Source organism: Carassius gibelio, chromosome B3, assembly GCF_023724105.1.
Source record: "Carassius gibelio isolate Cgi1373 ecotype wild population from Czech Republic chromosome B3, carGib1.2-hapl.c, whole genome shotgun sequence".
In the NCBI taxonomy this organism is placed as follows: Eukaryota; Metazoa; Chordata; class Actinopteri; order Cypriniformes; family Cyprinidae; genus Carassius; species Carassius gibelio.
The window spans coordinates 16,037,449-16,052,275 of NC_068398.1; the positions used below are offsets into that span (position 1 = coordinate 16,037,449).

At 38.5% G+C, this 14,827-nt stretch overlaps 1 protein-coding gene across 2 annotated transcripts in view; it reads right to left on the reverse strand.

The window, feature by feature from the left end:
- asic2 (acid-sensing (proton-gated) ion channel 2) overlaps positions 1-14,827 on the reverse strand; it is a 358,414-nt gene that overhangs the window by 322,644 nt on the left and 20,943 nt on the right. The gene's annotated exons all lie outside the window — the stretch shown is intronic.

Here is a 14,827-nt window from a genome sequence, read left to right on the forward strand (position 1 = left end):
AAACGGACGTTCCATTTTGCGTTCCATTTTGTCCCACTATAAATTCAAGCTCCTGAGCTCCACCCTGAGGTTCGATTTCAAAGGCTGATGCAGATTTCGCCAGTACATGCTCAGCAAGCCTGCCAAGTATGGCATAAAAATTTGGGTCACCTGTGATGTCACCACATCCTATGCATGGAAGTTGCAAATTTACACGGGGAAGTCTCCTTGAAGTCCTGCGGAGGTGAACCAAGGAAAAAGGGTCATTCTGGAAATGACGGAGGGGCTCCAGGGGAACACTGTGACCTGTGACGATTTTTTCACCTCCTATGGACTGGCGGAGGAGCTTCTAAAGAGGAAGATCGCCCTAGTTGGCACAATTCGCAGGAACAAGCCAGAGCTTCCCCCAAAGCTGCTGCAAATAAAGCATAGAGCACTTCTGTCCTCCCTCTTTGCTTTTACTAAGACGCACACAGCTGTGTCTTAGATACCCACGTTTTTGTCCTTTTGGACCTGAGTGGTAGTTTTTATTTTAAATCTGATACTGCATAAAAATATGAAAGCATAAAAATGAATGTCGTAGTTAACCATTTACATATCCAAGGATGTAATATTTAAAGAAAAAAAAAAACTGCTTAGCATTTAGTATATGGAAATGTTTTATTATTATTATATTTTTTATAAAAATCAACAGTGGCATTATGTAAAGAAACCGACGTTTAAGGTGTTAAATTTCTGAAAATTAATGAACGTTTGGTTATTATGATTAGAACTGATGCTGGAAAAAAATCTAAGTCAGTGAAAATGGAAAAAAATATTAATCTATAATATTTTTATGACACTTTTTTGAAAAGGACATTTTTGTCCTTTATGGGCCTGAGTGGTAGTTTTATTTTTAGGCTGACACTGCAAAAATAATATAAATGCATCCAAATTAATATTGTTGTTAATAATTAACACATCAAAGACTGTAATAGTCAAAGAAAAAAAATCTGCTTAGAATTCACTATATGGAAAATAATAATAATTATTATTATTTTTATTTAAAACAAAAGTGGCATTATGTAGAGAAGCCAGCATTTAAAGGGTTAAAATTCTGAAAATTAATGAATGTTTGGTAATTATGAATAGAACTGGCACTAGTAAAAAATCTAAGTCAGTGAAAGTGGAGACAAATATTAATCTATAATATTTTTATGACACTTTTTTGACACGGACATTTTTGTCCTTTATGGACCTGAGAGGTACTTTTATTTTTTATCTGATACTGCATAAAAAATATGAATGCATAAAAATTTATGTTGTTGTTAATCATTGACATATCCAAGGCTGTAATAATCAAAGAAAAAATAATCTGCTTAGAATTTAGTAAATTGAAAATAATAAAAAAATTTATTTTTTTCATAAAAAAAACAACAGTGGCATTGTGTAAATAAACCAGCATTTAAAGGGTTAAAATCCTGAAAATTAATGAATGTTTGGCTATTATGATTAGAGCTTATTCTGGTTAAAAAAATGGCGTGAGTGAAAGTGGAAAAAAATATTAATCTATAATATTTTTATGACACTTTTTGGACATGGACATTTTTGTCCCCTATGAACCTATGTGTAACTTTTTTTAATTGATGCACAAGGGTTAAATGCTAAAGTATGCATTTTTATCATGACTTGATATCGTGTCATAAAAAAAGGTGAAGGGGTCAATGGGACCCCCAGGAGGCCACGAGAGTGTTATTGGTGGTCTTTGAGAAACCTGAGACAAGCTAATTACCTTGATTGACCAGCTAGAAACCGTGAATCACCAGCTACCATCGAAAGCTGCCTTTAGATGGATTAATCAAATGGTCAATTAAGGGACAGGCTCCAGATTCTATTATACTCATTTCATACTTTTGAAAATCTCTTACTATCAACATAAAATCTAAATTGGCCCAATTTGATTTTCAAAATACACTTTCATGATTAAATTGTGAATAGAATAATTTACTGGTTAATGTTAAAAACCAACAGCCAGTTGCAAAAATACAGTAATACTTTTCAAATCAAAGTCTTAAAAGTCTTTATTATTTAATTTAATTATTTATTAAACCATAATAAATTGCTCCGTCTCTGAAAGGGCTTTCCAGGCTATTATGTTTGCTTTTAGGAGGCATTGTGCAGTTGTTGTCCCAGGGTCCCAGGGTCCCATGGTCCTTTAAACTAGAGTAGACTGCTGAAGGACACTACTGGTATAAGAGATGATCAGAATCATTAGCTATGTTTACATATAATTACCAAATAATGCATTTATATGATTTCTCAATTGGAAAAACAGCTCTAATGTACACACCTCGATCAATCCAACTGAAGAGCAACAAGGAGTCTTATGAATAAATGTATTTAAATCTTACAAACTAGGGAAAGGAAGTGACTGATGATATCCTAAATATCAGCAAAAAAAATTTGTCAATCATCATCAAAGCAAAAAAAAAAAAAAATTATATGCTCAAACTTTGAAACGAAGAAATTTGAATACATGTTATGCATGTGTAAAGGATATATGAATAGGACTGAAAAGGTTGAGGTACACATAAACAAACTCTCAAAATCTGAAACTGACGGAAATTAGAGCATGCCTATTATTCTGTCTCTGCTTTAGTCAAATGGTCTTGTTCTGTCAAATGCTTCACCAACCTTGTTTTTTCAATTTGACAAAGACATGAAAGAAAAAACAATCAGCAGCCTTATTACGAGCACAACAATGTCACACTGCTTATGTATTCCACAGGTGCTTCCGTTTAGAGGGACATTGCAGAGATAGCAAAACACCACAGCAGGCTTTTTTCCAACCTTCAAACACACATGTATTCAAAGACCAGTTTGAAAACAAACAGCCAAAGCGACTGAAACATTGTTGTGTGGAGTGTTCAAACAGAAGCCTTAATAAATGGTGATGCATTAAAGGAGAGGCCGTGGAGTGTCTCTTAAAGCTCAGTGGATTATTGATCAGGACGTGCTGAGGGATTCTGCAGTCCTCCTGTTCCGGCCTCACTCAAGTGTCCTAAGCACCACGCTCTGTGTTAATGCCTCAAACCTCTGACAGCCCCCTGAACAAACACGGCTCAGTGGGAGAGGATGAAAAAGGGGGAAACTGAAGCCAAGGCAAGGGAGGAGGAAAGAAACGCTGTCCAATTTGTACAAAAAAAGAAAAAAAGTGGACTGGAGATTGGAATCAGACAACAAAGGTAGATTCTCAGTAAAGTGCCACTTATTCTGATAAAAAGCACCCATTCAAACTGTGCTCCCCTCACGATTTCTGCGTCCAAGAAAATTCTGAAAGCTTCTGAAATTTGAAATAGATAAATAAACTAGAAAGTATACCAATTTGGGTGGTTTTGCAACCCACAGATTAATCAAATATGAACAAACTTTGGATGTTTGCTTGTTTATTGAATACATCATAATGGGTTGATTTATGCTAGTTTGTTATAATGGAATCTTATTTTTACCTCATCCATGAATAAATATTTTCAGATAAGCCGAAATAATTACCAGTTTAAAAAAAAAAAATCCTTTAACATTCAGTAAATACCCTATACATAACCACAATGTTTACACAAAACGTATTTTATTTTGGATTAATAAAATTCATACAGTATATTTATACACTTTTTATTGATGTATACAAAAGTATCTTTTTACATTTAAAATATTAAAATAACTTAGTGTAGTGAAGAAGTTTAAGGCATTTCATGTGTTTGTTTTTTTTTTATCTAAAAAGATTTGACTAAACTACTGTGTCAGAAATCACCTGTTCACAAACATTTGATCTGTTTTAATCTATTAAACAGATCTATTTTAAATTGTAAATGAAATTTTAACCACTAAGATGTTGCTCCAAACTCAATGCTTTTGTTTCCCAGTTGAACACAAAATTAAGTTATTTAAATATCAAAGCTGTGTGTTATGACCACTGGCTCATCTAACCAAGGGCAAAAAAGTCAGCCAGGACCATAGGTACTGATTTATGTTTCTGCCGGTGAGTGCTCAAATCCATACCATCCAATGTGCAGTTTATATAACACATTTTCACAGCTGTTTCCACAATTAAATAAAAACTGGGCTAAGTTATCATACACATATGCAACAAATTTTATATTTAAAACATTTCATTTTTTTTCTAGCGTATACTCCATTGGATGGTGTGTTTGATTAATTTACTACACAAAATGTATCTTTCGAAGTGAAACACATGGACTGCAAATAAATGATTTAGTAATCAAAAAAAAAAACACAAAATAAACTGATTTTATAAATACCTGTTTACAACAAGCACTTATTTGCGCATTCAAAGGACAAAGTTGGAGGGTGCACACTATCTGCAAGTCGAGAGATTCATGCTGGCACCCTCTCGTATTAAAATAATGCACTCTTGACATTTGCCATTAAAATAACGCCAAAAAATGGGCTTAAGTGGACTATGACAACATGTTTTTCCGTGGGTGAACCACAGGATCGGCGTCTATGGCCAGGACTACCACTGGTGCCCCTTAATGATTGGCTGAATACCTCAAGCATGTGACGGAAATGTTACACCCCTTACCATACTGTGATGCAGTCTCCCGGCGCGATGAGACAAAACCAATAAAACTCATTACAAACGAGGCATTTGTTGCATCCAGTAGGGACATTTTTACTGATTATACTGACTTATACTGTGTTTTTATGCATTGCGTTAGGTATCGCGCTGCGCAAACATAAAACCATGTCTACATTTGTGATCTGAGAAATGACAAAGCACTACTCTAAACTGCTTAAAACTTACAGGCTTTGAGTCAGAATCCCAGACTGTCCTTGCAAAGTTGGAACTGCTACACTTTATAGAAACAACCTTTGTTCATTGTAAGCTACTCTCACTGTGCACTGTGGAATTATAAGCTACTCTCACAGGAGGCAGTCCTCCATAAAATTGGCTGCACACTGAATATTTGAACTGTTCTGGAACAGTTTTGTTAATACAACTTAACCACTGATTTATAGTTGTGTCCTCTTTTTGAAGCCCAAACAAAGTAGTTTCGCTTCCACAACAAAACACACAGCGTCTTTACGTCATGACGGCGGGGACAATACTAAAGCGAGGATCAAAGTTACACCTTCTTTCTTTACGTGAACATTTGGGTGTCATTCTGCAAATCTTTTCACATTGTAACGTAGACATGTGGGACGTTTAAACGAGCCGTTTCAGGGGGGCATGGACGGGTCTTAACTTTTATAAAGAATATCTCTTTGGGCTTGAGACTTTACCCTTTGTAACTTTTGGGATCATATCTATGCACAAACAGCTCGTAACACTTGAAAGGAAAACTTGAAATTGCATCATATGACCCCTTTAAAAACACAGGGGCACGATGCCGTGTTTCTGATGTAATGTTTAGAGTGTGAACTGACGCAGTCTGTTCTGTTGCTACTCTTCTCACGTCCACATAAACAGAAGATCAAGCCTCTGTATGAAATGCATCTCGCTCATCTCACAGCTGTTCTGTTTACCTGCTCGACACACAAACAGATTAACTCTCTCCCCCTCTCCCCTATTTTATCTCATAAACGCATGCACACACACACACACACACACACACACAGATTAATGCTATCTGTATCAATATGTCAGCTACACACAGGCACGCACACTGAAATGACATTCTGTTTAATGTCTCTGGAGTAAAAAAATGAAATGGATGATTCTTAAGGTGATTAGACACAGTTGTTGGCTCTGCTCTCATATGGCTGCTGTGGGATCACCTTGTAAAAAATGCCTCATCCAATCTAAACGGTAAAGACAAGTCGAGACTCGAGATGGGTTATGACCTTTTGACCAGGCCCACACAGAATCCACGCAAAATTTGGCTCATTTGATCATGCATTCAGCTATGAATGTCAGCATAGTACACTCAGCTTGAACACATTTTACCATGGTTAAATCCATTCAGCTCAGATAATGCGAAACTGTCTGCAGGTCCTGTGCAAGCCTGTTTTTGAGCGATGGATAATATAGGGAGTCAGTGATTGATTAGTTGTTGGTGTAACTTGGGCAAGCCATACATTACACATGGGCAGTAATAGACTAATGTGTAATAACCTGGGCTACAAACTACAAGGTTGGTGGTACAATCCCAAATTGGGCTAGATCACAATCAAGGTGCTGGCTGGCAAGTGGCAGAGAGAAATCAAGGGTTTAAATGATCCTGGTATGTGTCCTAAGCCATGTGTGCCGCTGAATCAGGGCTGATGTCATTCGTGGATTAGTCTTCATTCCCACTATTTGTTGTTCTGTCAAATATTGAATTGATTGATTGACCACAATGGCAGGGACATGTGTGAGTGACAGCAGAAAATCCCTTAATACTTCTTTTCTCATTGTGACCAAATGATACAAACACTGACAACACGATACACACACAACTCCAAAACAATGCTAATACTATTCACACCAGTTTATTCTCAATGAATGGAAAATACAACTCACACCATCAGCAGGCTGGACCCAAGACTAGAAATCTTAGATCTCATTTGCTGATGAAATTCTGAATAAAAACTAACAAAAACACCTACATCCTACCTGCATCACTGCAGTGTACATTTACGCTTTTGGTAGGGAAAAGTCCACAGGGATGTATAGTTTTCATTCTGAAACCTAGTTTTGCCACACACACACACACACACACACACACACAAAAAGAAAAACTGGGGCAAAAATCCACCAAGCTTAATTTAATTTATTTAAAAATTATTAATTGATATTACTATGTTATGCACTTAATATACAGGTGCATCTCAATAAATTAAAATGTCGGAAAAGTTCATTTGTTTCAGTAATTCAACTCGAATTGTGAAACCTGTGTATTAAATCAATTCAGTGCACACAGACTGAAGCAGTTTAAGTCTTTAGTTCTTTTAATTGTGATGATTTTGTATTACATTTAACAAAAACCCACCAATTCACTCTCAACAAATTAGAATACTCCATAAGACCAATAATAATAAAAGAAGCATTTTAGTGAATTGTTGGTCTTCTGGAAAGTATGATCATTTACTGTACATGTATTCAGTACTTGGTAGGGGCTCCTTTTGCTTTAATTACTGCCTCAATTCGGTGTGGTATGGAGGTGATCAGTTTGTGGCACTGCTGAGGTGGTCTGGAGGCCCAGGATTCTTTGACAGTGGCCTTCAGCTCATCTGCATTTTTTGGTCTCTTGTTTCTCATTTTCCTGTTGACAATGGGCTCGGTGCACAAGATGGCACCGGTGAGCTTCAGCGATTCATAAATTCACTCGATTTATAAATTGTGTGCACGATTTACTAATTGGTTCCCTCGATGTACTAAAACGTGCAGATGATTACTATTGCATTCCCTCGATTTACTATTTCGTTCACTCGATTTATAAATTGTGCGCACGATTTACTAATTCGTTCCCTTGATTTGCTAAATCGTGCGCACGATTTAGCAAATCAAGGGAACGCAATAGTTAATCGAGGGACCGCAATAGTAAATTGAGGGAACGCAATAGTAATCGTGTGCATGTTTTAGTACATTGAGGGAACGAGTTAGTAAATTGTGCGCACAATTTAATTTTTTCTTGCATGTCATGTGTGGGGCTCCGTACAACACATCACATTCTCGAACTGATTTTGTTCTGACTGTTATGTAAGATGCAAGTTTCTGACTGTCAAACGAGACAAACAGATATTTCTGATAAAGCATGTTTTATTAACTTTATTTGATAACAATTTATAACTGTAACTGTACAATTAAACGTATTGTAATTATGGTAGGTTTGCATTAATTAAAAGATTCATGTGTGTTTTTATCAATGTTTATTTGTTTTGTGAAAGATCTGCAGCATAAATCATTATCTGTCTATGAGCAGCGCATATTGTTATTATTTTGCATTAATTATGAGATAAAACAGATATTAAAATTAGTAATTTATCAGTTAACTATGTAAAATAATAAAATATGTTATGATGAAACAAACTGATGTATGTGCACAATTGAGAAATGGATACTTGTGAAGATAAATCGCAGCCCACGTCTCACGGGGTAAATATTTCATTTAAAAAAATCTAAGTAATACAAACATTTTCAAGAAAAATAAGTAACATAAGTGTACATTTACATAATTGGTAAGATAAACATACATTATTTAGCTGTGTATACACACCATGAATTCAACTTTCATTTTGTGAACAGTAGGGAACATTAGTGTATTTAATTAATTCACCAGACTCAAACATACACAAGTTTCAAATCCACTGGCTCAGTTAACATTTATAGTTATAGTAATAATAGCAGTGTATATCTTACTCTGCACTGACGTTTAGCACAACCAGAAGTATCTTTGCACTCACTCGCAAGACCAGAAATCCAAGATGGCAGAAATATGCAACTAGCCCATAGCCCATAGATTCTCTCTGGGGTTCAGGTCTGGTGAGTTTGGTCTTTGGTGCTTTTGGCAGTGTGGGCATATAACGGTGGTAGCCGCCCCCAAAGTAAAATAACCATTTTAAAGGGGGGGAAAAAAAAAACCTTCGGGCGCCAGACAGGATTAAACCTGTCAAAAATTATCTTTACCCAGGATAGCAGAAAAATAACCACCTGTTACACAACAAATAATAATAATCCCAGACTAAAGGTCATCAGGATATTTATTTCTTTCATATGTTCAAAATCATAACACAGAAAAACAAAATGGACAAAAAAAAAATAAAACAAAATAAGAAATGACCACACGTTCCCACTAGCGGTCTCTCTCCGGAATCCGTGCCCGTGCCAGAAACCGACCGCGTCACGTTAATCCACGTTTGCAGATTCGTGTCCACATTCATTCACAAAAATGTCCATAAAAAAAAAAGAGAAAAAGAGAGAACAAAGAAAACACTGGATGAACATCTCATTCAGTTTCATTAAATCACACACATTAAATCAACAGCGTCAATAATTTTATCGGGCCACAATAATTATAAACAAAACACTAAGCACACAGAATGTGCGAATATGAAAGCTATGTGAATGGGTGCGTGCGTGTGTTGCAGTGTGTGAAATGGCGGCGCAAAGGTACTGACCACGTTTGCAGGTATTGAAGGCACCAATGAGTATCGCGGGTCACCAGACACCAAGATAGGTGGATAAGCAGTTTTTTCTTGTCTTCAGCACTGCCCATGGAAGTTGGTCTGGAAGTGCAATGCTTCAGTCACGCACCAGACATCATACCCATGAAACAGCTGATTGACACACAGCCGTCTTTCCACCGTAAACTATCACTCATACGGCCTACCCTCATGTGCAAACAAACGGATGACGCTTCTGATTCAGGTATGACACGCTCCCTTTAAATACAATTCCCTTCGGCCGTTAATTGACACACTCCACCCAGAAATCACGCTAAAATGAAAGTGAAAGTAACCAATGTTATAGAACAGATTATTTTGTTTGCCACACTCTCCCCCCCTAGTAGAAAACAACCTATGGTTGTTTAGGAGAGAGAAAATCCTAGAAAATCTTCGTCATCTGAGGATTCTTGAAATATATCCAGGAGTTTTTTCTTTTCTTGTATCTCCAGTTCTGCCGCTGTTGGATAACACATTTTTATGTTGCAAACATGTGCTGTACGTACGTCTTCTCCAGTGTCTTCCAGGGCTATTTGATAGTTCAACGGACCCAGCTGCTTGATAATGCGGTAAGGACCTCTCCATTTTTGGGCTAGTTTTGCGCTAAATTTACGCTGTGCATTAGACTGGGGAAAGTTACGCAACCATACTCGATCCTTGCTTTTGAATGTTACATCTCTCCTATTTTTGTTATAGTTCCTCAATTGTCTCATTTTGGCTCTCTTGCTGTTTTCTTTCGCTTGAGTTTGCAGATGATGAAGATGATGAACTACATCATAAGAGGCAGCATCTGGGGTTAGATTAGGGCCAGAGAGTATTTTGTCCATTGGACTTTGGAGTTTCCTACCCAGCTGGAGTTCGGCTGGGGTTAGTCCAGTGGTCTCTTGAACGGCTGAATTAACCCCTTTGCGTGCAAACATCGCTGACGGCCCCAGTTTATTATTGTTTCACTTTCACAGCACATTAAACATCACTGTCTTACTTCATCTGGACAAACTGTGCATCAATGGAAAGTTTAAAGACTCAAGCTTCGATATTTGACCAATATTTTGATAAAACATTGTTGCAGTGACAGATATTTAGTGATTTATGTCAGGAGTGCAAAATAATAAATCCGTATTATGCCACATTTTGAATAGAAATTCACAACTCACTCATATTCAGTCACGTCAAGAGCGGTTTATTTGTGTTCACATAGACTCACTGAACAGCGTCAATAAGGATTTACAGACCAAAGATACATATCTGCGGAGATATATGGATATATTTACTGATGTTTACTTCATATTTCTTCAGACAGAATCGTCATTTCTATTCATTTTCCACGGATTTACGCGATCAGATGATAAACAGCCTCTCCCAGCGATCTATGTGTGCGTGCAGTAGTCACAGCTCGTGCGGTGTGTGACTCAGACTCTGATTGGGTCTTTCAAACGTCAATCTTAGAGTTTCATATCTGGACACCGCCCCATCGTGTCACATGCTTCCTGCACACTTCCTGGTAGTTATATGGCCAAAACAACACTGAAACACCTCTGTACACACGAAATATCCGAATAATAAACCCGCGATTACGATAGTAAAGCTTGGTATGAGAATTTCTTGAGATCTGGGGCGTTTTTATAAAAAAAATCGAAAATGTACATCGGGAATGCTAACTTGTGCAGCGATGAAAAAGGCTACAAATAACATATTTTTACAACAGTAAACGACCAAATTCCACCCCTGATCGCTAAAGGAAGTTATTATAAACACTCGATCGGGGTTTAAAGTGAGTTTTGAGTAAAAGTGTACTAATAATTTCATAAATTGTCAGATGTAGCTTGATGCTAACGTTAGCACCAATGCTACTAATAGCAGGTGCTTTTCTTCTTCATAATGCATTTTTGTCTCAATAATTCACGTAAGGTCGTAAGAAAATGTTTTGTTGTATTTTTATAGTAAGACTTTTGATAAATAAGGGCTAAATGCAAAGAGAGACTGAAGTGAGATCGCTGCTTTGTTGCTTTGTAAAGCCTGAAAAACCACAATCAATGCTAATAAAGGTGGAATAAAAACAAAAGAATAATGATAAAAGAATAATGCAGATAATGTGTCATACCTGGCGGAGGTGTGAAAGAACCGTTTGGTGAGAACAATACAATCATGATTCGGGCAGTTTTCAACAGTGAAACATACACAAAGAGCACAGGAGAGTTTACATGTGAGATCTTACAGAGATGACAAGGGCCATAAATCAATCTGATTAGCCTTCTCTAAAAACACACATGACATGGCCTTAGAAAATATTTCATAAAATTCACAGTTTTACAGATTCGATTATGAAATTTTTTATGAAGTCTTGGAAGACTTGTGGCCTTAGCTACACTGTGTTTTCAAACTCATTTCCTACATCAACATATTTTTAAATACATTTAAAACATATGTTTTTAATATTTTTATTTTTGTTTTTATGTTTGAGCTTATATATCTCTATTATCATAACAGTCTGAGTGATTCTGATTCCTGAACAGTAAACTTTAAAGTGTCAGCTTTGTGAACAAAGGTTGATTATGTATCTAGTCAGAAAGAATCATGAGCAGAAACCTTTTTATTTTGGGTATGTAATTTCGGTCTCCATGCCAAAAAAGGGGGGTTACTAGTAAGGGGTTAAGGGCGAATCTGAATTCTGGTAAGAACTGGTCCCACCTCTGATGGTTGTCGTCCACATAGGCTGCCATCATGCTCTTGAGATTTCGATTAACTCTTTCTGTCATGTTGGTTTGGGGATGATAGGCGGTAGTTAATTTGGGAATAACACTCCAGTTCTCACATAATTCTCTGAAAACAGATGAAACAAACTGAGTGCCTTTGTCTGAGAGAACGAAGTCTGGTACGCCCCAACGTGTCAGGATGTCTTTTCTGAAGATGGAGGCAACATTCTTTGCTGTGGCACTCCGAATAGGGAACAACTCCACCCATCGAGAATAATAATCAACAAAGACCAGCAGGTATTCATTTTGAGTTGTGCTACGTGGCAACGGACCCATGAGGTCGACTCCTAGCATTTGGTTTGGGCGGCTTGTTGTGATTTGCTGTAGTTTTCCAGCAGGCTTCCTGTTATCACTTTTCAGAGTTTGACATTTAACACAGGTCCTCACATGCTGTTTCACCGCTGACCACATGCCTGGCCAAAATGCTACTTCCTGAAGTCGCTTATAGGTCTTGTAGATTTCTCCATGGCAACAGATGGGAGTGGAGTGATAGTACTGGAGAAGGGTGGATCGGAGACTGCTGGGAATGTAGATTCTGTAATGCAGTTGGTTATTTGTCAGGTATGCTTTGTGATACAATTTGTCCTCAATTATTTCGTACTGGCCATTCAGACTGGCACAATTATCTGCAACCGCTTGCAATAATTTTGTAACTTCGGGGTCTTTGTGCTGTTCGACCCACAGGACAACATCTGATACAGGCAGGGCTAGGTCTTTTCTGCTGGTGTACAAGTTACATCCTGGGGTAACCGAAGATCTGGATAGAGCATCCGGAGCTACATTTAGCTTCCCTTTTCGGTACTCAATAACAAAATCGAATTTCTGCAATCTCAGGACCCAACGAATGAGGCGGCTGGTGGTTTTCGTGGAGTTCATGACCCATTGCAGTGCAGCATGGTCGGTAACAACTGTAAAAAGCTTGTGCTCCAAGTAATGTTGCCACTTTTCCAGGGCCCAAATGACTGCAAGGCATTCCTTCTCCGTTGCAGTATAATTGAGTTCGGCCCCAGTTAATGTTCGACTTGCATAGGCTATAACCTCCTCTCTGCCTACATCCCTCCGTTGTGCTAATATGGCACCCAGGCCGATGTCACTGGCATCGGTGTAAACAATGAATGGCCGCTGAAGATCGGGATGGCCCAGAATGGGAGGTGAGGTGAGACAAGACTTTAGCTGTTCAAAAGCTTGCTGACACTGAATTGACCATTGAAAACTATGTCCCTTCTTTTTCAGTGCGTTGAGGGGTTCAGTAATTTTTGAAAAATTTGGAACGAAACGGTGATACCACCCTGCTAACCCGAGGAACCGCTGAACTTCCTTCAAGTTCGTAGGCACAGGATAGGTATGAATGGCTTCAGTCTTACACGGGTCTGCTGAAATGCCTTTGACACTTACAACATGTCCTAGGAAGGAGAGTTCTTGAAGACAGAATTTACTTTTCTTTAAGTTTATGGTGAGACCAGCAGTTCCTAGTCTATGGAGGACAGTCTGGAGGTCGTGGAAATGCTGAGTTATTGAAGGTGAGTACACAATGATGTCATTGATGTACACAAAGCATATTTTTCTCCTTAGTTCTCCCAGAACTGTCTCCATGAGCCTCTGAAAAGTTGCGGGCGCATTTTTGAGACCAAACGGCATAACATTAAATTGATAGAGACCTGCAGGAGTGATAAAGGCTGTCTTGGTTTTGCTGTTGGGGTCCATGGTCACCTGCCAATATCCACTGTTTAGATCGATTGTAGAGAAGATGGCTGCCCCAGAGAGGGATTCCAGAATTTCTGTGATGTTGGGAAGAGGGTAAGCGTCACTTTCTGTTACAGAATTAACCTTTCTGTAATCCACACAGAATCTAAATTTGCCGTCTTTTTTGGGTACTAAGACCACCGGTGATGCCCAAGCAGAGTGAGATGGTTCAACTATTCCTTGCATCAACATCTCATCAAGTTGCTCCTCCAGGGCAATTTGCTTGAGGGGGGACAAACGGTATGGCCGTTGTTTAATGGGGACTTGGCTGGTGGCATAGATGCTGTGTTGGAGAACCACAGTACGTCCAGTACGGAGAGTACACACCTGAGGGCTTTCGTTCAGGATTTGGAGTAACTGTAGCTTTTCATCAAAGGGTAAATGAGCAGCGTCCACAGCATTTTTTATCAATGTCTTTTCATCAATACCGTCCGGGTGTTGAATTTGCAATGGTGATGAAATGGTAAATTGACATATATCTTTTTGGGGACTTACATTTGACACACTTGGATTTCCTGGTTGAAAGGGGTACTCTTTTGAAGGATCCAGCTTGAAGGAATATTTTTGATCAATGACATTGAGTTGCAGCCCACTGAAGAAAATAAAGTCCAACCCCAAGACTACAGCATAGGCTACAGCTTGGGATGAAAGTACAGCAGTAGGTAAGGTAAATGCTTGGCCATGTAAATTAATGGTGGTATTCAGCCATCCTAACGGAATCTCTGCTTTTCCATTCGCCAGATAAAGAGGACCATGGCACCACGGTTGCAGCTGGTCGGGGAATGTAAGCTGCCTCATGAGATTCTCATGGATGAGTGTGTAGCTTGCACCAGTGTCCACAATGGCTTTACCTGACCAGGCATCGATACAAAGGGGAACAACTAGTTGTTGAGGTACCGCTACACGTTCATTAGAGCTTGTAAGTGAGGAGGAGGTTTTCTTGGTTGCTGATTGTGACTTATGACTTCTTGTTGCAGCAACAGAGTTGTTGGACGGATGACCACCTGACTTGGGGTGATAAGGTTGTTTGCCGCTGGTGGAATACTGTGGACCAGACGTCTGAGGTGACTGGGGAGAGGTATAATGTGGACATTTTCCTGGTGGATGCTGTCCTCTACATCTCCAGCACTGAACTGGGATTTTCTCAGTAGGTTGGTTTGAGTAGGGTCTTTGTGATGTGGCTTGATGCTTAGGGCCCATTCGACCAC